General features: G+C 42.2%; 1 long non-coding RNA gene across 18 annotated transcripts in view; it reads right to left on the reverse strand.

The window, feature by feature from the left end:
• The window catches only part of LOC137347170 (uncharacterized), an 86,956-nt gene that overhangs the window by 75,259 nt on the left and 369 nt on the right, over positions 1 to 11,328 (reverse strand). For 4 of the 18 annotated variants that reach the window (XR_010968887.1, XR_010968884.1, XR_010968894.1 and 1 more), the window contains exon 2: positions 10,118 to 10,149. The exons of 2 other annotated variants lie outside the window; for them this stretch is intronic. This is a non-coding gene — a long non-coding RNA (uncharacterized lncRNA). 12 more of the 18 variants (XR_010968889.1, XR_010968896.1, XR_010968899.1 and 9 more) reach the window with 9 other exon arrangements.

Consider the following 11,328-nt stretch of genomic DNA (forward strand, 5'->3'; position numbering starts at 1 on the left):
GAGGAAAGAACAGGCCCTGGGTGTCCCCTTACAATGGGATACCCCTCAATACTTTATAGATGCCAATGGTCCATGTTTTAAACCTACAGTATTTAACTCATATAACAGCTTATTAGCATTTCATAAGAAAAGTCAGCTTTATCCACATATGGTCAGAAATTCTCAGTATCAACCAATCAAATCAGTTGGTGTCATCAGCAAATTTTGAGATCCTACTCTGTATTCAAAGATCAAATAATTTTTATATAAAGCAAAAAAGTGTTCCCAGCACTGACCCTTAGAGAACACCACTGTCAACCATCCTCCAATCGGAAAAGCAACCATTTACTCTGACTCTATTTTCTGTCCATAAGCCAATTTTGTATCCAATTGGACACTGACCCTACTATTCCATGAGCCTCAGTTTTGTTAACCAGCCTTTTATGTGGTACCTTATCAAATGCTTTCTTAAAATCCATATAAACAACATCCACTGCACTCCCTTCATCAACCTTCTCTGTTACTTCACCATTGATGTTAAACTAACTGGCCTGTTGTTGCTAGGACTGTCCTTACACTCCTTCTTGAATAAGGGTGTCAGATTTACCACACTCCAATCCTCTAGCACCTCCCCGGTATCCAGGGAAGATTGGATGATTATGGCAAGCCCTTTCGTTATCTTCATCCGCACTTCTTTTAGCAACCTGGGATGCAAGCCATCAGGACCAGGTGACTTATCTATCCTAAGCACAGTCAGTCTTTTTAGTACCTCCTCCTCTCAATTGTTATCCTATCCATTGCCTCTACTCTCACTGCTTCTACTGATATTTTGTCAGCCTCCATTTCCTTAGTTAACACTGACACAAAGTACTCATTAAGTATATTAGCCTTGCCCAGCACCTCTAAACATATACTATCTACTTTGTGCCTAATAGGCCCCACTCCACCTCTTACTACTTGCTTATTATAATATATTTGATAATATAATATATTATAATATATTTGCATTTACAAATTAACTTAATGCAACAGAAGAATTATACTTGTAAAGTTGGGTTCAAATTGCTACAACTACTATTTTCAGATCTAACTCTTCTGGGTATGTTTTTTGGCTTGAATTCAGAATTAAAATAGTGTCTACAACACAAGATAATGAATCAAATAAAGCATTAAAAATCATTTTTTTGTTATGGCCAGATATGTGCCCAGACCCCACTAAAAAAGAAATCCCAGGTCTTCAGTACATATATCCTTTTCAATAATTTCTAAATGCATCAATGCATCACTGCTTCAAAATATGCTTTTATGTATTTTAAGTCCCCCCCACCATTTCAATAGAAGTTCTTTATTGAATGATCCTTGAATTAAATAACAATCTATTACAGTACGGATGGAATTTTACGTTGGGCTGGAGGCCCTGCCCACCAGCCAAAAAGTCAGGGACAAGCCCGCCTGGATGATTTTACATGGCCGGGCCCTCAATTGGCCTTGGGCAGTAAAGCCTGGCTACCCGACCCGAACCCGACTAGACCTGACTACGTGTCGGGTTCGGGTTGGGTCAGGTCGAAATTCCGAGTCCAGCATTCGGGCTCGGATCAGATCGGGCTAGATGCTGCTTCCGGGAAGTCACAGGATCAGGCTTACCCATGATTCCCCACAACTTCAGCTGCAGGAATAGCCTGCTGCTGGAACGGATGAAGGCGATTCGTGTTGGGTTGGCTGTGGTCGGGTCAGACCTGGGTCGGGTTTTAATTTTATACCCGAGCTAGGCTTCATCGACTGGGACTTCCACCCCAATCAATGGGCCAGCAGATCTCAGCCCCAGCGGCGCCACTGGGAGCAGTGGCCACGGCTGGGACTGCACCCAGCCAGAACAGCAAGAGGGACGCCGGTCCCAGATGTGTGAGGCCTCAGCGAGGACAATTGGTCAGGCCCTGGTGAGGCAAGGGGGGGGTGGTCAGCTGGAGGTGGGGGGGTGGGAATCTAGTGCAGTGGGGGCGGCTTGTGCCATGGGGGGCCCTTCGTGGAGCACAGGGTTCCCGATCAGCCAGCCCACAAGGAGGCCGCCAGGTTTTACTGAGCGGTCTCCTGAGGTCTTGAGCCGCCTGCACGCTGCTGGTAATATACTTGAGGGCCATAATTGGCCTGGGTGTGGGCGGGCTGCCTCTTGCTGCTGTCGCCGCTCGTAAAATTGCAGCAGGGGCAGGAAGGCAACAGGAACGACACCCCCTCCCCCCCACCACCCTGCTCCTGTGCAGAATGTGAAATTTCGGCATCCATATCTGTTAGCAGAGAAGATATTCAATACTAGCGTTTTATGTGATAAATAAAATAAAAACATGAAGCATAATGTTAATCATACCTATAATTTCTAACTGACCAGGTAGATTCAGGTTAATGACTAGCAAGATCACCTCCAAGAAAACTGTGGGTAGGCAGTAACAAACTGAACAGGTATTATATATATTCACCTTGAATGTACATTACATGTCCTATCATAAAAATAGTTTATCAGATCAGCTGAAATGGATTCCTAGGTTAGAATGTGCACAGAACATAAAAGAACTGAATTTCCTGTTTACAGCTCATCCTCAATTTCCTTTGGGCACTTCTCACAGGGCAAGATGACATCTGCTTTCCTCAGCTCTACATCTGGAGCTTCATGTAGTTAAGACTATTCAAAAAAGTGCTATATCAAAAGAAAACATTAATAAAAATCAAAATTTTTCAGTAACAGAACTAGTTGTTTTCATTATCTATTATTTCCTCTATCCATCTGTCCGGCCTAATTTCAGATTATAAGGGAATAGTTAAGACCATAACAAATTCAGGAAATGCTCCTCTAGATCGTTCCTCTATAATCCAGATCTCTAGATTAAAATGTGTTAGCCAGTCACTTCCAATCTCATATTTTGGGACTTTGCATTTCTGATCCTTATGTCCTAACTCATTTAAAGTTATGCTTCTTCTTGTGTAGCTATAGTTAATACTTTTAGTTTCATCATAAACATGATTTGCCAATAATTTTCTCAAGTTCTTGACCTCTACATCATTCTCAAGAACTTCCATCATCATAACACAATGAGCCATACACACAATTTCACTTAAATACCAATTCCCAACTTTATTAGTCACTGCTCCATAATGTGAGAAGTGTTATTTTATAACCATCCTTTTCTATCAATACGTGTACCCCTTGAATTCCACACATTCAGAAAACAGTTTGTCAGATCTTACATAATCCTTCCTGAAAATCCAAAGAATCATATAAATTGTATTGCTCTTATCCATTAATAAACATTGACTGGATTTGTAAGACACAATCCATTGTTAAAACAAAGTCTCCACAAACTATTTCAGTTTCTCATATGTTTCATCTATGCTTAACACTTTATTTTTCTGTAAATCGCTGAAAACTTCAGTGTTTGACAGGAAGTGGGGATAACTGGAAGAGTATTACAGAACCAGCACATATGGCTGATTGTATAGATGCACAAGTAATGCCCTTGAACTCTGGATTTTAAACAAAGAGAGATGGGAGTGTTAAATGTGGAGCCAGTTGTGGCGATACACTGGTATGCCATTCAACGTAATGCCGGGAAATCATTTATCAATATTTGTCAACCTGATCTTTTGAATGGGTTTTAAGTATGTGAGTGATAGCTTTTAAAGCTGTCAGAGAATCCATCAGCAGCTCCTACCCATGGCACTACTTTATCAGGGCCTTACTGTCTGTGAGATGTATGTGAATGCAGCCAAAGCTGCCATTAGGGAATTCTGCAGAAGATTGGTTTAATGGGATTAATTTTGTTCCCTCAATGGGATTTGCTTCCACTTAGACAATGAGAATTAGAGCTAGTTTCTGGGAAACTACATGGTCTTTCAGATTCAAAAACACACACTTGAATATCAGGAAGGTGAGAATGAACAGATACTAATAGGTAACAAAGATTTCTTTAATTACTGTTCAGCTAATTAAGCACCATCCACCACTAAGAATTCTAATATGCAACAGGAAAGGAGGTTGAGACATGCAATCATAGAATGAGACAGCACAGAAGGAGGCCATTCAGACCATCTTGCCTGTGTCTACTCTTTGAAAGAACTATCCAAATAGTCCCAATCCCCTGTTCTTTTCCCTTAGCCTTGCCTTTCTTTCTCTTCAACTATTTATCCAATAATAACCCCCCATTCTTCACATTTTGTAATCTGATTACTGTCTTTTATTATTATCTTGTTCCTCCAAATAAAGAGGACGATGGTAAAGGTCATTCTATGCAATTTCACTTCCCATTATTTATAATCTCCTGGTAGAGTTATGCTCAAAGAAAGATTGCAATTTCCAGACTCCGTATAAAGCTATGCTAATTCCAAAATTTTAAAAATGAACTTGCACCTCCAGACAGCCCGTATAATACATCAACACTTGGGACAATTTAATGAGAATTTAAGGGCTGAATTTTCCTGGTCCCGTGCAGGACCGGGAGCAAAAGGGGAAAACAGCACATTGGGTTGGCTACACGACACGTTCCTGCTTCCGATCAATCTTGCTGATGATGGGGTGAGCACAGCAGAGGCTACTCACCTGGCATAACTCAGGGACACAGTTTAAAAATAAGGGGTTTACCATTTAAGATGGAGATGAGCAAAAAGTTTTTCCCTCAGAGGGTTGTTAATCTGTGGAATTCTCTTCCCCAGAGAGCAGTGGAGGCAGGGTCACTGAATATATTCAAGGCTGAGTTGATTCTTGATAGACAAGGGAGTCAAGCGTTATGGAGGGCAGACAGGAAAGTGGAGTTGAGGCCACATTCAGATCAGCCATGATCTTGTCCAATGTTGGAACAGGCTCAAGGGGCCAATGGCCTACTCCTGCTCCTAATTCATATATTTGTATGTATGTAGAAGACGTGGCAGCCAATTTTGCACACAGCAAGCTCCCACAAACAGCAATGTGATAATGACCAGATAAACTGTTTTAGTGTTGAGATAAATATTGGTCAGAACACCAGGAATAACTCTCCTGCTCTTCCTCAAAATAGTGCCATGGAAATTTTCACATTTACCTGAGGTGGCAGAGGAGGCCTTAGTTTAATGCCTCATCCAAAAGACAGCACCTCCAAAGTGCTGCACTCACTCGGTACTGCCCTGGAGCGTCAGCCTGGAATTTTATACTCAAGTCCTGCAGTGGGAGTTGAACCCAGAACCTTGTGATTCAGAGGCAGGAGAGCTACAACTGAGTCACAGCAAACATTTATATGCATATAATATAATCGTGTAGAGGCAGAGGACATGACAAAAGTATCAAATGAGTATTGTGCATCTGACTTCACAAAGGAAGCGAATGATGTGAAGGTTATACTAAAACATGAGAGGGAAGTTATGGATGTTATATTGCAGAAAGCATGGTGTTGAAAGGTTATGTTGAAGCTATACTTTAATCAGTCTTGCATTTATTTTACAAAGTAGAAAGATTACCACCAACATGCAGCTCCTCATTCAAACCTTCACCCAATTTCAGTAAGTATCTCCTTATATATACTCAAGTAAGACTCTAACTAACACACTCTATCTGCATGTGATTAAACACAATTAACAATGGACAGGATAATAATGGATAAAGATGTACTAAAAAGATCATTATTGAAAGTTGGTAAGTCACCTGGTCCAGAAGGATTGCATCCTAGGTTGCTGAAAGAAGCAAAGGTAAAAATAACAGAAGCATTGGTCACAATCTTTCAATCGTCATTGGATACCGGAGTAGTTCCTGAGGACGGGAGGGTTGCTAACGTTATACAACTATTCAAGGAAGAGAGGGATAAACCAGGAAACTACAGGCCTGTCAGTCTAACATCAATGGTGTGGAGGTTATTGGAAACCATTATTGGGGCAAAATAAACTTTCATTTGGAAAGGCATGAGTTAACCAATGACAGCCAGCATGGATTTGTAAAAGGTAAACTGTATGTGAGCTGTCGCTCACCTCCCGGAGGACGCAGATGAGCTTTCCCGGCGTCGATGGTGGGAACTGATGAAATGGTTTATTACCTGCACCCCCTTTCCCACTTCCCCTTCCCAGCTCCACTCTCCCAGCTCACCCCCCCCCCGCACCCCCCTCCCCCACCCCCTCGCAACCCCTTCCCAGCTCCCCCCTCGCACCATCTTCCCCCTGCACCCCCTTCCCCTGCAACCCCCCCACCCCCTTACAGCCCCCTTCCCTCCACCCCTCCCCCTCGCACCCCCTCCTCCCACCGGCATCCTCCTACCCCTGTGTCGGGGCCCTAACAACCTCACTGCCTTGTGGGCGTCTCGGGAGAGACCAAGGCTAAGGGAGTAAACCCTAACAGAAAATCCGGAGCGGAACCCCGTAGGCGGTCATGTGTCACCTTTGGCATGTTTCCGGCAGTTCCTGCAGCCATACTGGTGCCAAACGTCGTGCTCTGCACTCCTTTGGACCCCACCAGAAAGGCCGAAAGGGGGGTTTTGACGCTTGGGCAACTCCCAACCTCCATACATTCGCCCAGGCATGCGCCATGGAGAGGTCACTCCATAGTCGCCTCAGAACGACCGAAACAACATGGAAGGCAGCAGTTCGCTGCTCCACAAACCACTGACCACCTCCAGGCGCTTACCCATTGTCCCTCGAGACAAGGAGGCCAAAGGAGAAGAAGAAACTGTATGTGACTACCTTGATTGAATTATTTGATGAGGTAACAGATGCAGTAGATTTTGAATATATGGACCTTCAGAAGGCATTCAATGAATTGCCACATAGAAGGCTTATTAAAAAGATGAAAGCCCATGGAATTAAGGGGAAAGTGGTGGTATGGATACAAAATTAGCTCAATGAAGAAGAAAGGGGTGGTGGTGGTATGGATGTTTTTCAGACTGGGAGGTAGCGTGCAGTGGTATTCCCCAAGGTCAGTTTTGGGTCCATTAATCTTCGCAATAAACTCAGATATAGGAAGTAGCATTATAAAGTTTCTAGATGATACAAAATGCGGCAAAGTCGTGTTGAGGACAGTTATAGGCTTCAGGATGACAGAGATAGGATGGTGCAATGGATAGAAGCATGACGATGGAGTTCAATGCAGATTTCCAAAAGGCATTCAATAAGGTGCCACACGAAAGGTTAATGGGCAAGATAAAAACTCATGGACTCGGTGGTGATATATTAGCACGGTTACAGGATTGGTTAACAGACAGAAAGCAGAGTGCAGGGATAAATGGGGCATTTTCAAGCTGACAGGCTGTGACTAGTGGACTGCTGCAAGGATCAGTGCTGGGACCTCAGCTATTTACAATCTATATTAATGACTTAGACAAAGAGACAGGGAGTAATGTATCTAAGTTTGCTGGCGATATAAAGCTAGGCGGGAATGCAAGCTGTGAGGGGGACAGAAAGAGGCTGCAAAGAGATATAGACAGGTTAAGTAAATGGGCAACAAGGCAGCTGATGAAGTATAATGTGGGGAAGTGTGAGGTTATTCACTTTGTAAGAATAGAAAATAATATTTTTTAAAAAGCGGGAAACTTGCACCTGTTGATGTTCAGAAAGACTTGGGTGTACTTGTACAAGGAACACAAAAGGTTAGCAAGCAGGTACAAGAAGTAATTAGGAAGGCAAATGGCATGTTGGCCTTTATTGCAAGGGGATTGGAGTACAAGAATAAAGAAGTCTTGCTACAATTGTACGGGGCTTTGGTGAAACCACACCTAGAATACTGTGTGAATTTTGGTCTTCATATTTAAGGAAGGATATACTTGCAATGGAGGCAGTACAGTGAAGGTTCACTAGATGAGTTCTTGGGATGAGGGGCTGAGTAAATTGGTTCTATATTCTCTGGTGTTTAGAAGAATCAGAGGTGATCTCTTTGAAACATTCAAGATTATGAAGGGGCTTAACAGGTTAGATACTGAGACATTGTTTCCTCTGGCTGGGGAATCTAGAACAAAGGGGCACAGTTTCAGGATAAGGGGCCGATCATTTAGGACTGAGAATGAGGAGAAATTTCATCACTCAAAGGGTTGTAATTCTTTGCAATCCTCAATCCCAGAGAGTTGTGGATGCACATGATTGAATAAATTTAAAGATGAGATAGATAGATTCTTGGTCTCATGGAATCAAGGGATAGTGAAGTTGAAACCCAAGATCAGCCATAATCATATTGAATGGCGGAGCAGGCTCAACGGGCCGTATGGTCTACTCCTGCTCCTATTTCTTATGTATGTTGTTATGTAAATGTTAAGTGATACACTTTGGGAGGACTAATGTGGAAAGACAGTAAAATGGCACAATTTTGTAAAGCGTAGATGACCAGAGACTTTGTCAAATACACAAATCCTTAAAGGTGGCAGGGTAAGTTGATCAGGTGGTTAAAACGACATATGGGTTGCTTGGGTTATAAATAGAGGAATGGAATATAAAAGGAAAAATATTATGCAAGAACTTTATAAATCACTGGTTAGGCTTCATCTGGAATATTGTGGATAATTCTAGGTATCATGCTTCAGAAGGATGTAACGGCATTAGAAAGGGAACAGAGGTGGTTTACCAGGATATTACCAGGGATGAGAGACTTCAGTTATGAGGAGGATGGAAAAGTTAGGACTGTTCTCCTAGGAACAGTTAAGGTTAAGAGGTGATGTACAGAGGTTTTCAGATGATGAGAGGTTTTGATAGAGCAAATAGGAGAAAAATATGCCCTCTGTCAAGTGGGCCAATAACTAGAGGTCATGGATTCAAAATCATTCAAGAAAGATCTAGAGGGGAGTTCAAAAGTTTTTTTCACTCAGTGTTGTCGGGATCTAGAACACTCTACCTAAAAAGGTGGTGGAAGCTGATTCAAAAAATTTTTAAAAGGGAGTTGGACAGGTATTTGAGAGTGAGAATTTACAGGGTGATGTACAAAACGCAGGGGTGTGGGACTAAGCACGACTGCTCTTTCAAAAAGCCAGCATAGGCATCTTGTGCTGTAAGAGTCAATGATTCTATATGTGAGTTACTCCAACGGCTCATAGATACAACAGCTGAGCCATACAGGCCAGGAAGAAATGTTACCTTGTCTCAGAAAGGATGCTTTTTTGGGGCCTCAGAGCCTCTGGGTTAGAGAAGAAAATCAGCCTCTCGTAATCATTATGTGGTGATCCTTGTTGGAAGTGTGCATGTATTAGACACCAGGTGAGGGCAGGATCAAGCTTGCCTATGATGCTCCCATATTCGATTGACCTGCCAACACTTAGTACCAAAGTTCACATGTGAATTGGTGACCACTTGAGCAAGGCACTGGAGAGCAACCAGTGCCTGTGGAACTGTACCCCAACAAAATGTCAGCATCTTCAGAAGGTGAAATAGGATAAAACTGGTAAAAAAAAAAGGTTGTTCTTCCACCAACCTGGTATACTACATCCATTACTAACTGTCCAGTCTCTTCTACACTGGGGAGACCAGATCCAATAACAGATACTTGATCACCAACCTCTCGGTCAGATGAAACCAGCCAATCAATAATCCTCAACCCTTCCCAAAGGTTCCGACACAACTCAGTGTGCCAGGCAGTTGCCTGTTTTTTTGTTCCATGTCAAGGTGCCTGAGACCACATCTGTAGCTATAGTGGAACAAAAGGCAGATTAGAATTGTGTCTTTCATAATTACATTAGCTCAAACAGCCATTTATTATTATTGAATTAGTAGGCAACCTTTACCAATGGCAAAGATGTTTGTGAAGGCATGTAATGGGCCATCCTATCTGAGCTGAGCTGATGGCTTTTTAGTTGAAAAATATTTTGTGTGACCTCAGCTGTTAACCTTCTGCAGGCTGTCGCCATCTATACAAAATAGAAATTATAAACTCAACATATGCAAAAGAGTAAATTTTTGTCACAGAACCTGAGGCCAGAGACATCTAGAAAATCCTGCAATCCCAAAGATGAGCTCCAATTCTATTTCAGAGGGAAATCTAAGCTAAGTTGTCCATAACTTTGAGTTTGTCTTTGTCTATTACTATATTTATTGTCAAGTGAACTCAGGTAATTTCATAGTTCCTTAGATGCCTAAAAATTGTACTTATAGGAATGATAAAAGTTTCCTTTTCTGTTAATTTTTATACTGCTGTTGATCTAAGAAAATAAACAGCACTTACCTGTGATACTTGAATACTTTATCAAACAATATCTAAGGGGAAAAATACAACAAACATGCCAGTCATCTGTCTTTCACATAGTGAGAATTTCAGTCCTGTTGTCCACCTTTCCAGGTCAAAACCTATGTCGATACAAGCTTCCTGCTCTGTCATCCCAGAAACCATGTTCTTATGCACATGTGCTATGGCAACAGATGACTCCCGCATACTGTGGGACAGCTTTTACTCAGTGTTCCAATTCTCGCTGGCTCAGTGGGGTCTTAGGAGTTGCTCTGCTTTGCCTCTCTGAAAGCTGTGTTCTGAGGAACTTTGGTTCATCATCTTTTTTCACAAAAAGGAAAAGGCACATTCCTTGTTCCCACTGAAGTACTGGTAAAGGGAACCGTCAGTATAACTGACAGAAACACTTGAAATACCATCCTTTAATATAAAATGGGGATGTTCATTTACAATAACCGTTGAAGATATGTAGGGGTTCTCAATTATCTGCCAATTATGATTATCCACAGCTGAACAGCCTCCAATATACGAGTTAATCAGAGTTTCACTGTACCTATGTTCCTAAGACTATAGAATAATCCAAGTAATTTCATCTTTAATTGCATTACTACGGAGCGTTTGCGTTATATTAGCAGGTCAAGTCTGTACAAACTACTTTACCTTCAAATTTAAGACTTCTATATGGCTTCAATGATAATTTTTGGTTTGAAGTCAGAATTACAGTAAACTCAACAATCCTCAGAAAGGGGAAACAAACTCATTCAGATAGTTGTTAAATCATCACTGGTGCAAAACGAGTTTTGGAATATAATTTTGGTTACAGTTGTAGTTTTACGCTGTCCCAATACACACTCAATCTAATTGCACGTTTTTACTTTATGGGCCTATATATATCCAGGGCAGTTTTCCCATGATCAACTTTTTTTTGGGGGGAGGAGAATGACTTTAAAGCTCCTGGTTACTTCTGTTGCTAATTTTTAGGGAGCAAGAATACGGTTCAGAATAAAGCAGTGACCACGACTCACGGCGGCTCGACACGGTAATTCAATCAAAGCGGAGCTCTGCAGATTGTGAACTGTTAGACATCCCGCCTCCCGAAACCAGGAGCTGCCTCAGAAGTTTGGAAGGTGCTGAGCAGCCCAAACCCGAGGAGCCAGATACTTCAAATTCTGCCCCCACCCTGACCCCAGCGAGCGGCACCACCTTCCCGG

This window comes from Heterodontus francisci, chromosome 31, assembly GCF_036365525.1.
Source record: "Heterodontus francisci isolate sHetFra1 chromosome 31, sHetFra1.hap1, whole genome shotgun sequence".
NCBI lineage: Eukaryota > Metazoa > Chordata > Chondrichthyes > Heterodontiformes > Heterodontidae > Heterodontus > Heterodontus francisci.